The 24,214-nt window shown below is 38.1% G+C and overlaps 1 protein-coding gene across 12 annotated transcripts in view; it reads left to right on the forward strand.

Annotated features, from left to right (window-relative positions):
* CSGALNACT1 (chondroitin sulfate N-acetylgalactosaminyltransferase 1) overlaps positions 1-24,214 on the forward strand; it is a 335,010-nt gene that overhangs the window by 191,954 nt on the left and 118,842 nt on the right. The window lies entirely within an intron of this gene.

The following is a 24,214-nucleotide window of genomic DNA, read 5'->3' on the forward strand; positions in this document are numbered from 1 at the left end:
TCAGGTTTTTTGTTTTGTAGAGTTTTAAAAGTTCATTGTATTTGGATACAGTTCTTTTTCAGATGTGTCTTTTGCAAATATTTTTTCCCCGTCTGTGGCTTGTCTTCTCAGTTTCTTGGCATTGTCTTCAGCAGAGCAGAAGTTTTTAACTTTAATGAAATGCAGCTCACCAATTATTTCTTTCATGGGTTGTGGCCTTGGTGTTGTATCTAAAGAGTCACAGCCAAACCCAAGGTCATCATGTTTTTCTCCTATGTTATCTTTTAGGAGTTTTATAGTTTTGCATTTTACATGTAGGTCTGTGATTCCTTTTGAGTTAATTTTTGTGAAGGATGTGTCTAGCTTTGTCTTTTGCATGTGGGTGACCAGTTGTTCTGGCACCCTTGGTTGAGAAGACTGATTACATCATTACGTTGCCTTTGCTCCTTTGTTAAAGATCAGTTGACTATATTGATGTGAGCCTATTCTTGGGCTCTCCATTCTGTTTCATTGATCTAGTTCTTTATTCTTTCACCAATACCATGTCTCGATTACTGTAGTACTATAACTTTATACTAAGTCTTAAAGTCAGGTAATGTCAGTCTTCCAGCTTTGTTTTTTCCCTTCAATATCATTTTGGCAATTTTGGGTCTTTTGCATCTCTCTATAAACTTTAGAATCAGTTTGTCACTATCCACAAAAGAATTTGCTGGGAATTTTTTTGGAATTGAAGTAAGTCTAGAGATCAAGTTGGGAAGAATGGACATCTTGACAATATTGAGTCTTCCTATCTGTGAATATGACATACGTTTCCATTTATTTAATTCTTTGATTTCATTCATCAGAGTTTTGTAGGTTTCCTCATATAGATCTTTTACATATTTTGTTAGATTTATACCTAAGTATTTCATGTGTTGGAGTGCTAATGCAAGTGGTATTGTGTTTTTAATATCAAATTCCATTTGTCTGTTGCTTGTATATAGGAAAGTGATTGACTTTTTTATATTCACCTTGTATCTTGTGACTTTGTTATAATTGCTTGGATTCAAGGAGTCTCAGCTGAGAAGAAGGTACTTGACATCTCACTGTAATACTTCTGCAGTGCCTTTGGCATTGCATTACTCCATTTTGGATTCCTTCTCAGTAGCCTTTTTTTCATAGTAGTAGTTTTTTTTTTTTTAAACTAATAAAAAAAAGGCATGCAGGCACATCTGGAAGGATATACACCAAATTGTTAACATTACTTACTCCATCTGTGTGGGATAAGGAGCCAGAGTATCTGCTTTATGTATTCTCTGTTTGTTTTCCTAAACTATTAAAATTTTGAAATAAAATCTAGTAAAAAGAATTACATAATAATGTAAATATAGAGGTGGAAGAATTATTGAAAGCAAATATCTATGTAACCACTGTCCGGATCAAGAAACAGGATACTGCTGGTCCTGCAGAAGCCCTCCTGCATCCCTTCCCGATCCTGGTGCCCCCACTCACCCAAGTGTGACCCTTATCCAACTTTGCGGGTTATTACTTCTTTGGAGTTATTGATAGTTTCATCTCCTAAGCTTCTTAAAACTTAATTTAAGTAGGATCATAATACAGAATCATATTTAAATGGAGTTATTCCTTTGTGTCTGGCTTCTTTTGCTTAACTTCATTTTTGTGAGATTCAGTCCCATGATTACATATAGTGTAGTACATTCATTTTCATTGCTGCAAAATATTCCATTATATGGATATATGATCATTTATTTGGCCAGTTACTCTTCATGAACATTTAAGTTGTTTCCAGTTTTACGCTATTATAAAGAATGTAGGTAGAAACATTCTTATACAGATATCCTGATAAATATGTAATCATATTTCTGCTTGGTATATATTGAGGAATGGAATTGATGGTCATAGAACATGTATATCTTCCATCTTTATTAGATACTGTCAAAACAGTTTCCTAAAGGAGTTACACCAATTTATGTAATACATGTTAGGTAAAAAAAAAAACAAAAAACAAAAAAACTGTTATTCTGATGACTACAGAGTGGCATCTTATTATATTTTTTATTTACATTTTACTAATGACTAATGAAGTCAAACTGATTTTTACATGTCAGTTGGCCCTTAGGATTCCTTCTCTGTTTCAGTTTTATTTTTCCCTTTTGTATCGTTAGGAGTTAAAAAAGTGTGTTTTGGATTCAGGGCACCTGGGTGCCTCAGTTGGTTGAGCAGCTGACTTTTGATTTGAGTTCAGGTCATGATTTCAGGCTCCTGGGAACTGAGTCTCACAACAGGCCCCCTGCTTGGCAGGGAATCTGCTTGAGGTTTCTCTCTCCCCCTCTGCCCCTCCCCCCATTCTCTCTCAAATAAATAAAATCTTTTTTTTTTTTTTAAAGATTTTATGTATTTGTTTGACAGAGAGAGATCACAAGTAGCAGAGAGGCAGGCAGAGAGAGAGAGAGGGAAGCAGGATCCCTGCTGAGCAGAGAGCCCGATGTGGGACTTGATCCCAGGACCCTGAGATCATGACCTGAGCCAAAGGCAGCGGCTTAACCCACTGAGCCACCCAGGTGCCCATAAAATCTTTTTTTTAATGGAAGTATGTTTTGGATTCAAATTATCTGTCACTTACATGTGTTACAAACACATATCTTCTACCACTCTGCGACTTGCCTTTTTACTTCTTTTAGGGTATCATTTAATAAATGGATTTAAAAATTTTTATTGTGGTCCAATTGCTCAATATTTTTGCATTTTTGGTTATTTTTCTGTTTTATATAAGAAATCTTTTCCTAATCAGTGGTCAAGGTGTTGCTCTTTTTTCTTAACTCGTTTGTTTTGTCTCACATATTTAGAACTTCAGCCTGCCTGGAATTGATTTTTGTATATGGTGTAAGGTCAGGCTCAAATTTCTATTCTAAAAACAAATAGCCATCAACCCATAGTTCTTTAACAATAACAACAAAAACAACAACATAAAAATGAAGCACACAGTGGAGGCAAGACCTCATGTGGCTGAGCCTCCACCATGCTCTCACAATGTGTCTTTCAGCTGTCCTGAGTACATCCTCCTCTGCCTCTGTTCCTCCTAGTGGCCCTTAACTAGCCGCCATCCTGTGTTAGTCAGTGCATTCTCAAAGGTGAGTAGGAAAGGGAAAGTAGTTTACCTTTTGATCTGATAAGCATTCTGTCTAGCTACAGTTTGACTTTATTCTCATGTCTTTTTAGAAGATGAAAAGAGCAGCTTACTGTAAAACAAAATCTAAAACTTCAGTGATACTAGTAATGTTTGTCTCAGTATTGAAGTACTACCCACATTTTGAATGTAGTCATACTTTTAATGTATAGAAGAAAGTCCAGCTTTAATTTCACTAAAAAACTTTTGGAACTTGCAAGTGCAAATCTTGAAGTTGAACTGAACTTGCTTTAGAAATAATCTTTCTTATTCCCAGAAGAATGTTTCCATTAGGAAAAAAAAAAAAAAAAGAAGCTTGGCATAGAAGCGATTATTTTCTGCATACAGGTCTATTGGAAAGAAAAGAAGCATACAGCTGGAAGGAATTTAAGATGTCAGCTAGTGCAGGATTTTTACCTCTAAGAAGTGGACTGTTCTCACTTTTAATATAATTCCAGAAAAGAAAATTCCACACCCTCTCCTAGTAATATTTAATATACCTCACTGTCAGTGAGTTTTCCTTATGCTATGTCATAAGTCCATTTTCTTATTCTGTTTCAAATGGAAACAGAATTTGGGCCAAAAATCTTGTGTCTATAACAGTCCTGAATCTACTTGATTCCTGAACCCCCTGCCAGCCTTCTTTTCATGATATAGTCAACTATGTTTGTTAGCTCTTTCTTTAAGTCAGTTTCCAAGTCCTTTAGTTACTGCTCTTTATCCCATCTGAATTTTCTCCATGTCATATATAAGTTATGATTTATAGACTCAAAAATTGAACCTAATACTTTTGCCAAGGTATGACCAAATGCTGGTCTCTTAAATAAGACTTCTAGCCTGGATTTTTGTGTGTGTGGTGAAAAGATTTTTTGCAGTTTGAACACAGTTGTTTATCTCTGCTTCCTGAGAATATCCAACGTGATAGGTAACAAATAAAAAATAGGTATAAATCCACATGGACAAATAAAATGGGTAATGAGGCTTGGTGGATGAAGGATATCAACAAATTTTTGGAAGATGGAAAACAATGGATAAATGGGAATTGAATTAGCAGAGGAGAGAAAACTGAAAGCCAAGTGCCTACAGAGCTGGAAGGTAGCCTGAAGAGGTTGATTTGTGGTCAGGACCAGAAACGTGGAACCATACTTGGAACCAGAAGCTGTGCCAGAAGACAGTATGAAGTGGGAGGCCAAAAAACTGGTATTGAGTGGAAAGCCCAAATAAGGAGTAGTTAGACCCCTTCAGTCCCAGCCACCTGGGAAATAGACCCCAGTGGGTATATTCTCTAGGGAACTTAGATCAGAGAAGCTTTGGGCTTGGAAATAGCAGATACAGATGAGAGTATGGGTAAGACTCCTTAAAGAAAACAAGATTATTAGGTAAACTTCCACATATAGAAAGGTGTTATCTCCTTTCTGGGCACCCAAAACAGACAACCAGGCTCATAGGTTTCCATTCTTGGATTAGAGGTTTCTTTGCTGGGAACCTGACCAATTGAAGCGAAAAGACTTTTGGAGGCCTTCTGTAAAATGATTGGGTCCCCCCACAATCATGTCACATAAGTGTAGCTTTTAAGGTCTCACAGTGGATACTCAAGGGTTGCCAGATATTTAAGGACTATCTATAACATGAACAAATAGAACCAAAACAAATAAACTATTAGGAAAAGAAGCTCAGAGGGAACAGAGAGAAAAGGAGAGTGGGGGGAACCCCAAATAATTATAATTGATATTCTTGGAAAGATTAGAGGATTCATGAAAGAGGGCTTAGAGATGAAAATATAATAGTAGAAATTAAAATTAAGTGGAAAGTTGGAATGTTGATGACACTGCCCAGAAAATAGAATGGGAAGATAGAGATGGAAAACGTAAGAGAAAAGAGGAAGAAATAAGAGGCTTTGTTTAGGACATCCAAAGTCTGACTAATAAGAGTTTTAGAAAAAAAAATAGAGAAAACGCATGGGGAACATTTATAGAAGAATATTATAGAATACTTTACCAAAGTCTAAGGACATAAATTTCTATACGGAAAGGGTACATTAAGTGCCTAGCACAATGAGTGAAAAAACACCCATTCCAAGACACATCTGATAAAGTCTGTGAATTAAAAAAATTTTTTTCTGACAGTTTTCACAGAAAAGAAAGTAGGTCATATACAGAGGCTCAGGAAGCAGGCTAGTATGACTTCTCAAATGCAATAGTGGAACCTAGAATAAATAGAGCTGTACTTTCCAAATCTGAAGGAAAATAATCTCCAATCTGGAATCTTGTACCTGGCCAAATTGTCAACCAAATGCCAAGGTAGAATAAGACTATTTTCAGACAGATATACAAAGTCTCAAAAATTGGTATCTCATGTGTGTTTTCTTGGATAGTTCTTGAGGGAGTTGCTCTACTGAGACGAGATAGGAAGCCAAAAATTTTGTAGGAACTAGGGGAAAGTGTAGGAAGTTCCCTGATGGGAGGTAAAGAGAAATTCCATGGTGATACCTGGATATCACTGGTTAGACCTGGAGGACACTCTTTCTAGATTGGATAGGAGGATGGAAGGGTCAGGAGAGATGGGAACAAACAACAAGTAAGAAAGATCATGTAATATGTTTATCTGTGATGAAATAAGTTTTCTAGTTCTGTCCTAAAGTTAGATATAATAAAAAAAATAATCAAACAATTGAAATTGAAGCAATTATTAACACCAGGAAAAAAAAAAGGTAGAAGAAATGAAATATAATTGTAGTATAGTATTGGGCTCAGTTATCAACAATATTTAAACAGATGTACTAATGTAATGCAAATACTGAGTATTTTTGTTACCAAAAATTGTGATACAGTTAAATTGAGAGGATTTTGATGAGGGGAGAGAGAAAGTGTGTAGGAGGTAAGAGAGCTTAATCTTCATCTTCTACAGAAGAAAGCCAGTAGACATTAAAAGTGGGTAAGAAATAGCAGCTGAAGAATATTAGTTAAAATATGAAGGTAAATACTGAAGGAGACAGCTGGAAAGGTTGAAAGTGATTGCCTTTGGTCACTGGAGCTCAAAGAGTGGAAGGATAGTGAGGGCGAAGGAAGTGACTGCTATTTTAAATTGCCAGCCTTATAGTACCATTTGATTTTTAAATTATGTGCATGTTTTATTTTGATAAAAGTAAAATAAATACATGTACATAAAAATATATTTGCATGTATGAATTTTTAATGTATCTCACAAAATATTAAAAGTAGTATTTGAGAAAAACAGCAACAAATTTTTGGAATATATTGAAAAGTTAATGTATTTTTTAGTGATGAATCATGAGTTCAGAATCATGGTAGATTTGATATTTGACATTGGAATTTGTGAAACTGTAGATTTATTATTCACCCATGTGGTGTTTGATTTATCTTTAATATTTATTAAGCATTAGAAAAAAAAGTGCCAGAATCATTGGATTTCAAATTTGCCTTCCTAGAGGAAAAATTCAGTCTGAACGAAATGGGCAAGTTGGCTCTTCTAATTTTAAATGATTAGTGTTGATTATGGTTTGCTTGAAATATAGTCCAGATGATTATTTATTTGAAGCATTTAATACTCAGTCCTGTGATGGTCTACTTCCCGCTGTGGACACTTCCAGACTTTCAGCCTCACAGAGTTAGTGTTTTTGATGTGTTCTATCAGACATATGAATTTTTTACTATTGTGCTTGGAATGTGGTAGCTGCTTTCCCGACTTCCCCCTCCATCACCATGATCACTCTGGGAACACATCCCAGTCCCTTGGGGTCAGGCAGCTGCTATCTTGTCCTGCTTCCTCTTTATGTAAGTCTTGCTCTTTTCTTCATTTCTCAGTATTACTTACTAGTTAAAATTTATTGTGTGTATCAGTGATCAATCTCTCTTTCCCCAGGAGTTTTATTTTTTTTTAAATTTTTTAAAAAAGATTTTTCTTTATTTATTTGACAGACAGAGATCACAAGTAGGCAGAGAGTCAGGCAGAGAGAGAGGGAGGGAAGCAGGCTCCCCGCCGAGCAGAGAGCCCAATGCGGGACTCGATCCCAGGACCCTGAGATCATGACTTGAGCTGAAGGCAGAGACTTAACCCACTGAGCCACCCAGGTTCCCCTCCCCAGGAGTTTTAAAATTATTACTCTTTTTTTTTTCATAATTATTTTTCTTGATGTAAGTCAAAGTTGCTAAAGTATATTGTACTGTATTCTACTAAATACCTAGCTGCATTTCTGGTTCCAAATTACCAGACTGAGACCATAAATAAGGAGTAAGAGATTTTACTTGTGCCCCTCATTTGGTTTCGAGTTATGGTGAACCTCAAAAACCCCAGCAAGTGATGAACAGACTTTCAGTAAAACAGTGCCTTTTATTTTTATTATTCTTTCCTTTAGCATCATGGAAACTTCATGTTTTTGGCTAACGTGTTTTTTTTTTTTAGCCAGTTAGACTCAGGATATCTTTTTGTATCTGTTATATTCCTGGGTGTAAAAATACCAGGAGAGTCTACTTTGAGGCACTAGTGAGTTCTCAGATGTTTTTAGAAAATCACTGTCAGGTGTTTCTAGGGAAGAGGCTTCTGGTGATTCAGCTACTGTCTGCTCCCTCTGGGAAGAGCATCTTAATGGTTCGTTTGCTTAGTGATGCCACAAGATCATCCCGCACCCTGGACTTTCATGTGGCACTGATCCAGGGACGCCAGTTACAGTAGCAGTACCTCAGCTTGGTCCATTCAAAGTTCTTTGTAAGGAACAGTTAGGTGTGTTTTTTAGTTTTCTTCTGAGTTTGGATAGAGATCGAGACAAATTAGAAGATATTATTTCTTTAGCAATTTAACAGGCTTTATAAATAATTGCATGATAAACAAGGAGTAGGTGGCCAATTAAGCAGAGAGAAACTTGGAAGCTTTTGCCAGTCCCTTTCAGTAGCTTGATTCTGGTCATGTGTAATTACCTGCATCAGCCATTTGGGATCCATTCATTAAGTACAAAATTGTCTCTGGGGGCCCTCAGTCACTGTAGGTTGAATGAAATTGGGAATTTGTCACATTGGAAGGACCATTTTATTCCTCTTTTGAAAAATAGCTTTCTTGAGATATAAGTGAACATACCACACAAAGCAACTATTTAAACTACACAATTGGATAGTTTTGGTATATTACGGTATTAACTTTTTTTTTTTTTTTTTGCTCTTTCAGATATTTTATTTATTTTTTAAAAAATTTTATTAGCCCCAGGGGTACAGGCTGTAAATCACCAGGTTTATACACTTCACAACACTCACCATAGCACATACCTTCCCCAAGGTCCATAACCCAACCACCCTCTCCCTACCCCTTCTCCCCCTGGCAACCCTCAGTTTGTTTTGTGAGATTAAGAGTCTCTTATGGTTTGTCTCCCTCTGATCCCATGTTGTTTCATTTTTTCCTTCCCTCCCCACCAAACCCCCCACTTTGTCTCTCAACTTCCTCATATCAGGGAGATCATATGATAATTGTCTTTCTCTGATTGACTTATTTTGCTCAGCATAATACCTTCTAGTTCCATCCATGTCATTTCAAATGGCAAGATTTCATTTCTTTTAATGGCTGCATAGTATTCCATTGTGTGTGTGTGTGTGTCTGTGTGTGTATGTATATCACATCTTCTTTATCCAATCATCTGTTGATGGACATCTAGGTTCTTTCCATAGTTTGGCTATTGTGGACATTGCTGCTATAAACATTTGGGTGCACGTGCCCTTTCGGATCACTACATTTGTATCTTTAGGGTAAATACCCAGTAGTGCAATTGCTGGGTCATAGAGTAGCTCTATTTTCAACTTTTTGAGGAACCTCCATGCTTTTTTCCAGAGTGGCTGTACCAGCTTGCATTCCCACCAACAGTGTAGGAGGATTCCCCTTTCTCCGCATCCTCGCTAGCATCTGTCGTTTCCTGACTTAATTATAGCCATTCTGACTGGTGTGAGGTGGTATCTCATTGGGGTTTTGATTTGTATTTCCCTGATGCTGAGTGATATGGAGCACTTTTTCATGTGTCTATTGGCCATCTGGATGTCTTCTTTGCAGAAATGTCTGTTCATGTCCTCTGCCCATTTCTTGATTGGATTATTTGTTCTTTGGGTGTTGAGTTTGATAAATTCTTTACAGATTTGGGATACTAGCCCTTTATCTGATATGTAGAGTGTAAATATTTTCTCCCATTCTGTCAGTTGTCTTTTGGTTTTGTTGACTGTTTCTTTTGCTGTGCAAAAGCTTTTGATCTTGATGAAGTCTCAATAGTTAATTTTTGCCCTTGCTTCCCTTGCCCTTGGCAATGTTTCTAGGAAGAAGTTGCTGCAGCTGAGGTCAAAGAGGTTGCTGCCTGCATTCTCCTCAAGGATTTTGATGGATTCCTTTTTCACACTGAGATCGTTCATCCATTTGGAGTCTATTTTTGTGTGTGGTGTAAGGAAATGGTCCAGTTTCATTCTTCTGCATCTGGCTGTCCAATTTTCCCAACACCATTTGTTGAAGAGACTATCTTTTTTCCATTGGACATTCTTTCCTGCTTTGTTGAAGATTAGTTGACCATAGAGTTGAGGGTCTATTTCTGGGCTCTCTATTCTGTTCCACTGATCTATGTGTCTGTTTTTGTGCCAATACCATACTATCTTGATGATGATAGCTTTGTAATAGAGCTTGAAGTCTGGAATTATGATGCCACCAACTTTCGCTTTCTTTTTCAACATTCCTCTGGCTATTTGAGATCTTCTCTGGTTCCATATAAATTTTAGGATTATTTGTTCCATTTCTTTGAAAAAAATTGATGGTATTTTGGTAGGTATTGCATTAAACATGCAGATTCCTTTAGGTAGCATAGACATTTTCACAATATTTGTTCTTCTAGTCCATGAGCATGGAACGTTTTTCCATTTCTTTGTGTCTTCTTCCATTTCTTTCATGAGTACTTTATAGTTTTCTGAGTACAGATTCTTTGCCTCTTTGGCTAGGTTTATTCCTAGGTATCTTATGGTTTTGGGTGCAATTGTAAGTGGGATTGACTCCTTAATTTCTCTTTCTTCTGTCTTGTTGTTGGTGTACAGAAATGCAACTGCCTTCTGTGCATTGATTTTATATCCTGACACTTTACTGAATTCCTATACAAATTCTAGCAGATTTGGAGTGGAGTTTTTTTGGGCTTTCCACATAAAGTATCATATCATCTGCAAAGAGTGAGAGTTTGACTTCTTCTTTGCCGATTTGGATGCCTTTAATTTCTTTCTGTTGTCTGATTGTTGAGGCTAGGACTTTCAGTACTATGTTGAATAGCAGTGGTGATAATGGACATCCCTGCCATGTTCCTGACCTTAGGGGAAAAGCTCTCAGCTTTTCTCCATTGAGAATGATATTCGTGGTGAGTTTTTTATAGATAGCTTTGATGATACTGAGGTATATACCCTCTATCCCTACACGTTGAAGAGTTTTAATCAAGAAAGAATGTTGCACTTTGTCAAATGCTTTTCAGGATCTTTTGAGAGTATCATATGGTTCTTGTTCTTTCTTTTATTAATGTATTGTATCACATTTATTGATTTGTGGATGTTGAACCAGCCTTGCAGCATTGGAATAAATCCCACGTGATTGTGGTGAATAATCCTTTTAATGTACTGTTGGATCCAATTGGCTAGTACTTTGGTGAGAATTTTCACATCTGTGTTCATCAAGGATATTGGTCTGTAATTCTCTTTTTTGATGGGGTCTTTGTCTGGTTTTTGGATCAAGGTAATGCTGGCCTCATAAAATGAGTCTGGAAGTTTTCCTTCCATTTCTATTTTTTGGAATAGTTTCAGAAGAATAGGAATTAATTCTTTAAATGTTTGGTAGAATTCCCCTGGGAAGCCGTCTGGCCCTGGGCTCTTGTTTGTTGGGAGATTTTTGATGACTGCTTCAATCTCCTTACTGGTTATGGGTCTGTTCATGTTTTCTTTTTCATCCTGGTTCAGTTGTGGTAGTTTATGTGTCTCTAGGAATGCATCCATTTCTTCTAGATTGTGAAATTTGCTGGCATGTAGTTGCTCATAATATGTTCTTAAAATTGTTTGTATTTCTTTGGTGTTGGTTGTGATTTCTCCTCTTTCATCATGATTTTACTTATTTGGGTCCTTTCTCTTTTCTTTTTGATAAGTCTGGCCAGGGGTTTTTCAGTCTTATTAATTCTTTCGAAGAACCAGCTCCTAGTTTTGTTGATTTGTTCTGTTGTTTTTTGGTTTCTATTTCATTGATTTCTGCTCTGATCTTCATTATTTCTCTTCTCCTGCTGGGTTTAGGCTTTCTTTGCTGTTCTTTCTCCAGCTCCTTTAGGTGTAGGGTTAGGTTGTGTACTTGAGACCTTTCTTGTTTCTTGAGAAAGGCTTGTATCTCTGTATTTTTCTCTCAGGACTGCGTTTGCTGTGTCCCACAGATTTTGAACTGTTGTGTTTTCATTATCATTTGTTTCCATGAATTTTTTCAATTCTTCTTTAATTTCCTGGTTGACCCATTCATTCTTTAGTAGGATGCTCTTTAGCCTCCATGTATTTGGGTTCTTTCCAAATTTCCTCTTGTGATTGAGTTCTAGCTTCAGAGCACTGTGGTCTGAAAATATGCCGGGAATGATCCCAGTCTTTTGGTACTGGTTGAGACCTAATTTGTGAGTCAGGATTTGACCTATTTTGGAGAATGTTCCATGTGCATGAGAGAAGAATGTGTATTCTCTTGCTTTGGGATGGAATGTTCTGAATATATCTGTGATGTCCATCTGGTCCAGGATGTCATTTAAGGCCTTTGTTTCCTTGGTGATCTTTTGCTTGGATGATCTGTCCATTTCAGTGAGGGGGTTGTTAAAGTCCTCTACTATTATTTTATTATTGTTGATGTGTTTCTTTGATTTTGTTATTAATTGGCTTATATAGTTGCTGCTCCCATGTTAGGGGCATAGATATTTAAAATCGTTAATCTTCTTGTTGGACAGACCCTTTGCGTGTGATATAGTGTCCTTACTCATCTCTTATTATAGTCTTTGGCTTAAAATATAATTTATCTGATAAAAGGATTGCCACCACCGCTTTCTTTTGATGTCCATTAACATGGTAAATTGTTTTCCACCCCCTCACTTTAAATGGTGGTGTCTTGGGGTCTAAAATGAGTTTCTTGTAGGCAGCATATTAATGTGTTTTGTTTTTTTATCTATCTGATACCCTGTGTCTTTTGATTGGGGCATTTATCCCATTTACATTCAGGGTAACTGTTGAGAGATATGAATTTAGTGCCATTGTATTTCCTGTAAGGTGACTGTTACTGTATATTGTCTCTGTTCCTTCTGGTCTACTACTTTTAGGCTCTCTCTTTGCTTAGAGGACCCCTTTCAATATTTCCTATAAAGCTGGTTTGGTGTTTACAAACTCTTTTAGTTTTTGTTTGTCCTGGAAGCTTTTTATATCTCCTTCTATTTTCAATGATAACCTAGGTGGATATAGTATTCTTGGCTGCATGTTTTTCTCATTTGGTGCTCTGAATATATTATGCCAGTTTTTTCTGGCCTGCCAAGTCTCTGTGGATAAGTCTGATGCCAATCTAATATTTTTACCATTGTATGTTATAGACTTCTTGTCCCGGGCTGCTTTCAGGATTTTCTCTTTGTCACTAAGACTTGTAAGTTTTACTATTAGATGACGGGGTGTGGACCTATTCTTATTGATTTTGAGGGAGTTTCTCTATGCCTTCTGGATTTTGATGCTTGTTCCCTTTGCCGTATTAGGGAAATTCTTTACAATAATTTGCTCCAATATACCTTCTGCCCCCCTCTCTCTTTCTTCTTCTAGAATCCCAGTTATTCTAATATTGTTTCATCTTACGATATCACTTATCTCTCGAATTTTCCCCTCACGGTCCAGTAGTTGTTTGTCTCTCTTTTGCTCAGCTTCTTTATTCACCGTCATTTGGTCTTCTATATCATTAATTCTGTCTCCTGCCTCATTTATCCTAGCAGTAAGAGCCTCCATTTTTGATTGCACCTCATTAATAGCTTTTAAAATTTCAGCTTGGTTAGATTTTAATTCTTTTATTTCTCCAGAAAGGGCTTTTATTTCTCCAGACAGTGTTTCTCTAATATGTTCCATGCCTTTTTCGACCCCAGCTAGCACCTTGAGAATCGTCGTTCTGAACTCTCTAGATCTGACATATTACCAACGTCTGTATTGATTAGGTCCCTAGCCTTTGGTCCTGCCTCTTGTTCTTTTTTTTGTGGTGAGTTTTCCCGCCTTGTCATTTTATCCAGATAAGAATATATGAACGAGAGAATAAAATACTAAAAGCGTGGCAAAGACCCCAGAAAAATGTGTGTTAACCAAATCAGAAGAGACCCCAAATTGTGGGTAGAAGAAAAGGGGTAAAAAAAAGTTCAAAGTAAGTAAATAAATAAATAAGAAAAATATATATATATTATACTGGTGAATAGAACAGAGCCACCCACTTGATTTTGGGAGGAATTTGGTCTCTTAGAAGAAGCTATCTCCCAAAATTTTAAAGAAAGAAAACCATATATGTATATATACACATATGTGTGTGTATATATATACACACACACACGTGTATATGTATATATATACATATATATATGCATACATACACACAAAAAAGGTAAACATGATGAAGGGATGGAATATGACTGTAATGATGAAAATTAAAAAAAAATTCTAAAAAAGGAGTTGTTAAGATAAGTTGGTTGGGAATAGAAAGAAAAAGAAAGTGGAGAGAATTTGCTCAGGCTGGAGACTAGAACAAACCCTGTGCTGGATTTAGGGTATATTTTGATCTATTACAAGAAGTTGTATTCCAAAATTTTTTAGAAGAAAAAACCCTGTGTGTATACAAAAGATAAAGGTAGATACAATGAAGGATAAAATATGACTATAATAATAAAGGTTTGGGACTTCATCAAGATCAAAAGCTTCTGCACAGCAAAGGAAACGGTCAACAAAACAAAGAGGCAACCCACGGAATGGGAGAATATATTTGCAAATGACAGTACAGACAAAAGGTTGATATCCAGGATTTATAAAGAACTTCTCAAACTCAACACACACAAATCTGATAATCATATCAAAAAATGGGCAGAAGATATGAACAGAAACTTCTCCAATGAAGACATACAAATGGCTATCAGACACATAAAAAAAAGTTCATCATCACTAGCCATTAGGGAGATTCAAATTAAAACCACATTGAGATACCACCTTACACCAGTTAGAATGGCCAAAATTAGCAAGACAGGAAACAATGTGTGTTGGAGAGGATGTGGAGAAAGGGGAACCCTCTTACACTGTTGGTGGGAATGCAAGTTGGTGCAGCCACTTTGGAGAACAGTGTGGAGATTCCTCAAGAAATTAAAAATAGAGCTTCCCTATGACCCTGCAATTGCACTACTGGGTATTTACGCCAAAGATACAGATGTAGTGAAAAGAAGGGCCATCTGTACCCCAATGTTTATAGCAGCAATGGCCATGGTCGCCAAACTGTGGAAAGAACCAAGATGCTCTTCAACGTACGAATGGATAAGGAAGATGTGGTCCATATATACTATGGAGTATTATGCCTCCGTCAGAAAGGATGAGTACCCTACTTTTGTAGCAACATGGATGGGACTGGAAGAGATTATGCTGAGTGAAATAAGTCAAGCAGAGAGAGCCAATTATCATATGGTTTCACTTATTTGTGGAGCATAAGAAATAACATGGAGGACATGGGGAGATGGAGAGGAGAAGGGAGTTGAGGGAAATTGGAAGGGGAGGTGAACCATGAGAGACTATGGACACTGAAAAACAACCTGAGGGTTTTGAAGGGGCGGGGGGTGGGAGGTTGGGGGAACCAGGTGGTGGGTATTGGGGAGGACACGTATTGCATGGAGCACTGGGTGTGGTGCAAAAACAATGAATACTGTTAAGCTGAAAAGAAATTAAAAAAAATATATATATATATAAATAAAATAATTTTACAGATTAAAAAAAAGATTTCTTGAAAGAAAGGTATTGTTAAGTTCAAGTAGTTAAAAATGTTAAAAGAGGAGAGATTAAAAGTTAAAAAAAATTGAATAAGAAAAAAAATTAAAAAACATTTAATTAACTTTGCAAGACTAAGGAATCATGGGGAGAAAGCCATGAATCCCATGCTTTGCTTTTCCCCTCCTCTGGAATTCCGCTGTTCTCCTTGATCAGTGAGCTTGGTCTTGGCTGGATGTTCTTGCTGATCTTCTGGGGGAGGTGTCTGTGGTAGTGATTCTCAAGTGTCTTTGCCCCAGGCCGAATTGTGCCACCCTTGCCAGGGGCCGGGCCAAGTAATCTGCTTGGTTCACTCTCAGGAGCTCTTGTTCCCTGAACACTTTCCGTAGAGCTCTGGAGGACGGGAATGGAAATGACAGCCTCCCAATCTCCGGTCTGGAGGAGCTGAGAGCTCGGGGCCCCACTCCTCAGTGTGCCCTCAGAGAAAAGTGCTCAATCACTCCCGTCTCCCTGGTCTTCCGCCACGCTCTGAGCTCACCCGACCTGTGACCAAGTGTCTTTGTCTCTGGCACACAGTCCCGTTTGGAGTCTCCAAACCCAGCAGATCCCTGTGCTCTTCCAGGGGGGTGTCCCTGGACCTGCCACTTGTGGGGTCTGTGCTCAAAGAGCAGTGGCCTGACTGTGCCACGGATCACAGTTTAAGGTAACCCCGAGTTGAGAGCTCACTCCTCGGCTCTGTCTCTGTAGCCGGCTTCCCCACTATGATACCTGTGAGCTCTGTGACACTCAGACACCCCTGATCCTTCTGTGACCCTTTGGGACCTGAGACCACACTGTCCCTGCGAGGGCTCCACCCCCCTCTTAGCCTCTGGAGCAATGTCCCTCAGTGGAGCTGACTTCTAAATGTTCTGATTTTGAGCTCTGTTGCTCCGCCACTTGCTGGGAGCCGGCCCCTCCCTCTGCGGTCTATCTTCCCGTCCCTTTGGATTCACTTCTCCACAGGTCCCACCTTTCAGAAAGTGGTGGATTTTGTTTCTAGAATTGTTGCTCTTCTTTTCTTTGATTTCCTGTTGGCTTTGTAGGTGTTCGGAATGGTTTGATAACTATCTAGCTGAACTCCTGCTATGTGATGTCATCTCAGCCATCTTGACTCCTCCTCCTACAGTATTAAATTTTTAAAAATTGTGGTAAAATATATATAACGAACTATCATTTAAACTGTTTTGAAAACTTTTTAATTAAAATTTTTAATTAAAAGTTAAAAAAATCAATATATGTAACATCAAATTTACCATCTTAACCATTTTAAAATATACAGTTGTTCACTTAAATTAATCATTAAGTGTATTCGCATTGTCGTGGAATCCCCATATCCGTACACAGAACTCTTTTTATATTGCAAAACCCACTAAACAGTAACCTCCATTCTTGCTTCCTTCCAGCTCCTGGAGACCACCATCTTACTTTCAGTCTCTGTGAGTTTGACTCTAGGTGACTTACTTAAGTAGAGGCATACAGGATATTTGTCTTTTTATGTCTGGCTTATCTCAGCTGGCATGTCTTCAGAGTTCATCTGTGCTATAGCATATGTCAGAATTTCCTTCCTTTTTAACACTGAGTAATATTCCATTGTATGTATAGACCGTGTTTTGTTTATCCATTCACTGGTTGCTAGACATTTGAGTTGTTTCTCAGTTTTGGCTATTGTGAACGATGCTGCTGTTAACATTGGTGAGTATCTGTTCATGTCCTGAAAGGAGAATTTCTGACCTGTTCTTTAAGGTCACTATAATACAATATAAGCTAACAAAAGAATTTAACTTATATTCTGGAGTAATTTATGTTGCTGTGCATTGTCAGACAATCGTTCAGAAATGTATAGGGTTCATAAGGACTCCATAGTTAGAGATGCTTAGAGAACATACTGAGAAGGGAGAACATGGAGAGGGAATAACTCTGTCCTGCAAGGAAAAATTGATTTCATGCAGTAGGAAGAAGACAGTGACAGGCAGAGAAAAGGGAACATCACATAGAGAAATGGAGATGCTACTTCTTTTTCCTCTTTGCTAAAAGGACAATGTTTGAGCAGGAAGCCAGACTTAGACAAATATCACCCTGACCTATATTTTCTGGATGGCCCACAGTTGATGCCCATGACCATACCCCGTGAACAGTGCCCAAACTCCTTTAGAGACCAGTAGAAGACTTTAACTGATTAGGGTTTTGGAAGCATAGGGAACTAGGGGTTTCAAACTGGCTAGTTTTTATTTATTACATTCCTTTCCAGTAACTCTGTATCAAGAGTACTTACCCTTTACTTCAGACATACCCAAGAATGAATGTTCATGAATGTTCAAGCATGTGCATGAAAGTACCAACCTGGGAGAATTTATGTTGCTGGGCACTACCAGACGATATTCCCAGGGCTTTTTTCTAAATGATTTGGTGGCACGTTTGGCTATAAATTCTAGTTGGCTTTATGACCAACTCTTAATTCTTAATGATACTCTCCTTATTTGAGTGGAGAGTGATTTGGCATAGTTGTTCTCACAGTTCTGTGGAGGTTCATGTTCACAAATTTCTGAACATTCAACAGAGGTCAAAGCAGAGCCATTGTTAAAAAGGATAACATCTGAAAACTTGTGCGTGGAAAGTAGCTTCCACAAACGTTGATTGTTGTAGCAAGAATAAGATGGACATGTGAGCATTTCATTTCCGTTTTTGGGAATGGAAAAGGAAACCCTAATATTGAAACACAACCCCCAGGCATATGTTAAAGCTATGTTTAATTTATCAAAATATACTTAAATAAATATTTAAATATATTTAAATATATTTAATATGTTAATATCACTGAATACAGAAATTGGGTAAAATACTGAAAAGTAAGTATTATACTTTACTGAGTTTATCCACATACATATATGTGTGTAATTGAATTAAATATTTAAAACATATTGAGCCTTTCCTGGTTTCTTTGTAAATTTTTTTCCCATTAAGTGAAGAGAAAAGTACTAGAGTGATTTGATCCAATACTATGGCAACTATATGTCCTGAATTTTTTCTGAGGTATTTAAATTTTAAACTATCACCTCCATAACTATACTTCTGATTTACATACTTTGTGTCTTGCTTATTCAGTTTTTTGTGTTTTGTTATGTTATTATAGAAAAATGGGTTGCCATATCTATTCCTCTCCAACTCATCTCAGAATCTTCCACTCTTGGCTGCCTGGAGACTTTGGGGAGCAAAAGTGTATTATTATTGTTTAGTCTAATAATTTGACTCATTTACATCTTCAAAAATGTTTTCTTTATTGTTTTTCTACCTTAACTATTTAATACACTCATTCATTCATCAGGAAACATTTACTGAATGTCTGTTATGTTAGAAGCCCTGTACTAGGCATTGGAGGAGAGTAATAAGGCAAAGGCTTTGCTGTCAGTACACTTGCCATCCACTAACTCAACTTGCACAATCAATGATGGCATTTTATACTTTCTCAGCATGAGTTGTTAGCAAAGAAAAAAAAACCTCATAAGCAGAGAACTGCTTTCCCAGGTTAAGTCTGTGAGGTAATTCTTACAATCTCATTTTCTGTAAGTCTTAATTTGTGAATTTAAATCTTCAATGTTAATTTTTCTATAGAAGTTTTTTTTTTTTTTGAGGTTTCATTCATTTCATCTCTGACCAACAAAGAGGATATCCCACATCTTGCTAATGCAGAGGATATATCAAATATGGTGGCCATTTAACTACTGTGAACAGGTCTCCCTAACAGGGGAGACTTGGCCTTTGGTCAGTCAAGTCCAGTAATATGACCCTAACTGTTTCTTTGGAAAACAGTGTATTTTTTTTTTTTTTATTTGACAGATCACAAGTAGGCAGAGAGGCAGGCAGAGAGAGAGGGGGAAGGAGGCTCCCTGCTGAGCAGAGAGCCTGATGCAGGGCTCGATCCCAGGACCCTGGGATCATGACCTGAGCCGAAGGCAGAGGCTTTAACCCACTGAGCCACGCAGGCACCCCAAAACAGTGTATTTTTAACTTCAGGGCTGATATGGGAGTGGCCTTGCTGTGCTTCATTCCTACCCCCTGAGAATCTCTGTGCAGGTGTAGCTCCATTCTCATCCTGGGAACCGGGAGTTATTGAAAATAGAAAGCATCTGGAAGAATGGGCTGGTTTCTCCCATGGTTCCCTCTGCTTATCTTTGAAAGCTTCTCTTTTTGGAGGGAAAGAGGCCTGAAGTCCCTTCTACAAATTATAATCTATTTCTTTGTTGTCGTCTTAGTGGGCTTTTCTTATTTCTTAGATATACAGCCTCCATTTGGAGGATGAGGTTGTGTGTCTCTAGTGTTCCAGTAGGATAATCAGACCTACCCTATAGTCAAATTTTGTGCCAGAAATGTTTGCCCTTTTAGCGGCTTTTAACTTTCTTGAGTCTACCTCTGGTATTCTTCCAGCATAGCTATGTAGCCATATTCCATTTTTCCCTAGAAACATGATGAAATATTTGGATAAGCTAGTTTCATCTAGGATCTGTAACATCAGAGTGGATAAAAAAAGAAACTCATTCAGACAATTGCATGTTTGTTTGGGGTCAGCTTTGGTGTAGTTTTATGTATTTATTTATTTTTAAAAATTTTCTTAGTTTTATGTATTTAAAAAGTAGGAAGAAAAATAGTTTTCTCCTTTTTTCTTTCAGACCTATTAGGAAACCCTATGGTTTTTTGTTTCTTTTTTCCTTCACTACTGGAGAAAAACTTTTAAATTTTGTATTCTTACTATTTTTAACACCTGAGTATTTAATGTTTATTATGTTCAATATTTCAGTAATAAAAGCTACTCAGTGATAATTTGTTCCCAATATCTTTTAAACTATATTTAAAAAGTAGTGGAAATGAATCCTAGTAAATTATATTTTTCTTAAAATTGAATTAGAGAATAAAATCTTAGTGTCCCTGGTGGGAACACCATATCTCAGCTGACTGCCTTGCTTTATTTTGTTGCTTCTGGCAAGGAGCAGATTTATTATTCGGGCTCTGTCTAAACCTGTAGTTTGACAGCCATGTCCTTGTGGTCCCCAAAATATTCTTTTTCCATAAACTAAATTGCTACAAACAACCTATAAAAAGTTACTGTTATGTCTCCATGGTAGAAAACTCATTACAGTAGCAGCATCGGGTTATAATGTAGGCTGCACTTAATGATGAAAATCTACTTTCTCCCTTAGAAAAATTAACAAACAAAAATATTTACCCAGGAAAAGCTAATATTTTGTTTTAAGCCTTGTTTTGGGGGTCCCCAAGACCATCTACACATTTGGAGATTCACTGGAAGGGCTCACAGGAACAGCAGATAGCCCCACTGTGGCTGAGTTGGAGTCCAGTGACACAGCCAGATATAAGGGGGGAAGACACAGGTGGAGTCTGGAGGAATCCACACGCACTCTTCCTGTGCTCTCTCCATGAAGGGTCACATGGAGTGCATGGACCCTTCCTAATATTGCAAAATGCTGCCATCTATTTGCACTGTTTCTGCCCAGAGAAGCCCAGTTGAGACTCAGAGTTTAGGGGTTTTTTGGGGGGAGGGATAGTCATGTAGACGTTCTCTGCCTAGCAACACCTAGTAAAATTCCAGGCCCTCAGAAAGAGAACAGGTTTTCACCATAAATCACATGGTTTGTACAAACAGCCTAGGCACAGCAGAACAACCTTATCAGTTAGGGAACTCTTCATGTCAATAAAGGGAACTTCTGGTAAGCCAAATTCTTGGCCAAGGGCCAACCTTGCAATTTGGCCTTTCAAAGGACAACAGCCTCAGGCCTGCTGTGTTAATGCTTCCCACTGGACCTACATTTTGGTTTGTAACAGTTTGCAAAATATACCTAACTTTAAGTGATAGATACTGATCGAGGAAGGCAGTGTGATTATTTCTCTGAACTGTTGTCAAGATCAGACTTTGCATTTGATAAAAGCATTCGGAGCCAAAGATGAGAAAATGACAATTCTCTGTGTAATACACTTCTATTTTTAGAAACCGCATGAACCTAATATTTTATAGAATTACAATTTGGTCATAATCTGGGTTACATTTCGAATATTCAGGTCACTACTTCTGAATTTCTTGGATTTGGGCATCATGCAGTTGAAATTGGTTTTATTGCCAGTAGCTTAGCCTAGACCATGCTGTCTGTTTATTGCTGAAATATCCCACCTGTGGGGGATATTCTTGGAGTAGCTCTTACCTGTCTGATATAGTTCGTGGTTGGGAGTATGAACATGAAATTGGATTCATCAGGAAACAGAATTAGAATCATTACTTTTATAAAATTAACCCAACAGTGTTGAAGCCATGTAGGGAACCGGAACAATTTAGAAATTATGTTTTCTTCTTCCGTTTTGTTTTGTTGAATAACAACTGTTCCTAAAAATCAAATGAATTAAGAGGATTTAGTTGAGTAAATAAATAAAAACGACGGGAAGATGAAGCAGCAGCTAGCACAAGTGGCTGCCTCTCTGCCTTCATACTAAGAGACATGAGTGTGTTTTCCTCCTCCGCACAGATTCTCACAACTCCCCCACAGAGATTCATCATCATCCCTTGTCTCTGTAACTCCATTAGGATTTCACAAGTTGTCATTCAGAGCCTGAGGAGGGTGAAGAGAGGGAGGGCAACACCTCCCCCTTCCTTGGGGAGGAAAGGGGAAAATGGGCTGGGAGATCTGGGACCAGGGAGACTGTTACAGGGACCATGCCATGGAGCCTGCTGTTGAAAATATTCAAGAATCTCTTTGCCACAAATACAGTTTTAATCTGTGAAATGAACATTCTTCTCTTCTTGGTTTGGCTTAAGTGATACAGCTCTCGTTTTATTGACAGTGTTTTCTTTATAGGGAATTCAAATGGTTTTTCTTTGGTCTTATCTAATAGGCTTCAGTGAACAGTAACACTGTGTGTGTGTGTGTGTGTGTGTGTGTGCGTGCGTGCGCGTGCACACACGCTTGCTTTCACATGCACGTGTTCTTGTGCTTTCTCTCTTCTTTCTTGGGAACTTGGAATAAAATTCTTGTCAAAACCAAGTGGCTCACAGAAGGGAACATTCAGAAAACACGTCCTTGTCATTTACATACTCCTTTTCCTTCCATCAAAAACCAGACAATCTCTTTGGATAGGAAATATTTTCCATAATAAAATCTGCCCATGTCAGTTTCCTCTTCTTTTGTATAAGCATGTCTTTTCTCCATTTCAGTATTTGCTGATAACCGAAGACCTTTTCTGTCAAATGCTATGAGAGTCAAGTGAGAACTGCCAAAAGCATTATGTGACAGGAGCCTAAGGGGACTTCATTTAAAAGAGGCCCTCCATGCTTCATCCAGTCCAGACAGTCATTTTAAGGAATAGGAGTATGAAAACATTCAAGAGTTATATTTATTTCCTATTACAAAAATACATTTTTATTAAAATAAATATTGAAAATGTATAGGAGCCAAATTAACAACAGCAAAAAGTCTTCATTACTCTACTACTCAGAGAAAATATGTGTGGCCTCACCAAGGTACTGATGCATGGCCTGACTTACAGTCTCGTGTGTGTGTGTGGGGGGGGGTCCCACAAAGCTTCCTGGAAATTGGCATGGAAGCTGATGAGGAATGTCTAGGGATTATTCTGACAGAAGTGATAGGAAGTGAGGAGAGACTTCCCGGGCAAAGGGAACAGGACAAACAGAGCTCTCCAGGTGAGGGGAAAGGGTAACACGTTGAGAAATCTACAACATAAATCAGTATGGCTGAAGCACAGAATCCAGGAAGTGAGGACTGAGAGTTGAGGCAGGAGAGGCTAGTGGAGGGAGACCAGATCACAAAAAAACTTGGCCCACCGTTTCATAAAGTGTGAACATTTTCATTTCGGTGTTTTTTTCCCTTTCAGTCTCTTACTTATATGTAATGGTCTCTCCTTACTTGTCATCACAGTGCAAAACATTTATTCACTAGTGGGTTTATGAGGATTTACTATACAGGCCGGAAGTTTTGAACTCAAATTTTTTTTTTTAAAATCTTTATTTATTTATTTATTTGACAGATTGAGAGATCACAAGTAGGTAGAATGGTAGGTGGAGGGAGAGGGAGAAGCTGGCTTCCTGCTGAGCAGGGAGCCCGATGCGGGGCTCGATCCCAGGACCTTGGGGATCATGACCTGAGCCGAAGGCAGACGCTTAACTGACTGAGCCACCCAGGCGCCCCTTGAACTCAAATTTTGTCATTTTTGTATCTGCACAGTGAGCCAGTGTGGGGGAACCCTGGGAGCAAGGGGAGAGGGGTAGAAGACCTACCTTATCATCTTGACCCAGGTGACATAATAGCCTAAATGCTTTAATCCTTCTTACCACCCAGCATTTCCAAAAATGATTTTAAGCATCTATACAGTAATCTAGCAGATGGAAGGACCGTAATTAACTGGATAGGATATGATTTTTTGGTTGCATATTTAGGTTGTTAGACTATTTTGGTAATAAGAACAAACTCCAAATATCATGTGAGGCTGGGATAGGTGGTGGTTTTTTTTTTTTTTTTAGTTTTTAATTTATTTATATAAATTTTTAAGCCCCAACGTGGGTCTTGAACTCACGACCCTGAGATCAGACCTGAGCTGAGATCAAGAGCCTGACACTTAACCAGCTGAACCACCCAGGTGCCCCCAGGGTGGGAAAGTTTAAAGAAATACATGAGGGAGGAACAAATCTTATGGGAACCAGAAATGTCCATTTCTCAGGATCTACAATGATTGTAGAGATGTTGTCTTATTACCTGTTTAGCACCAGGAATTTGTGGTCTTAAATCTAGTGTTTTGTGGCTTTGCTACTCCTTCTGTGTCTCTCTGTCTCTGGGTCACTTCTGCCAGCCAGTTGACAAATGCACTATTTCTTCATTCAAGAGGCTGCTGCACCCAGGTACTTACCACCACTCTTGACACAGTTTCTTTCTAGGCTATGTCATAGGTGTCTCTTTTTTTCTTCTCCTGTCCTCCAAGACCATCTCACTGGCCTTCTGTGTTCACCAGCCCAAGACTATGCCCT

The sequence above is a fragment of the Martes martes genome (genome assembly GCF_963455335.1).
Source record: "Martes martes genome assembly, chromosome: 2".
Taxonomy (NCBI): domain Eukaryota; kingdom Metazoa; phylum Chordata; class Mammalia; order Carnivora; family Mustelidae; genus Martes; species Martes martes.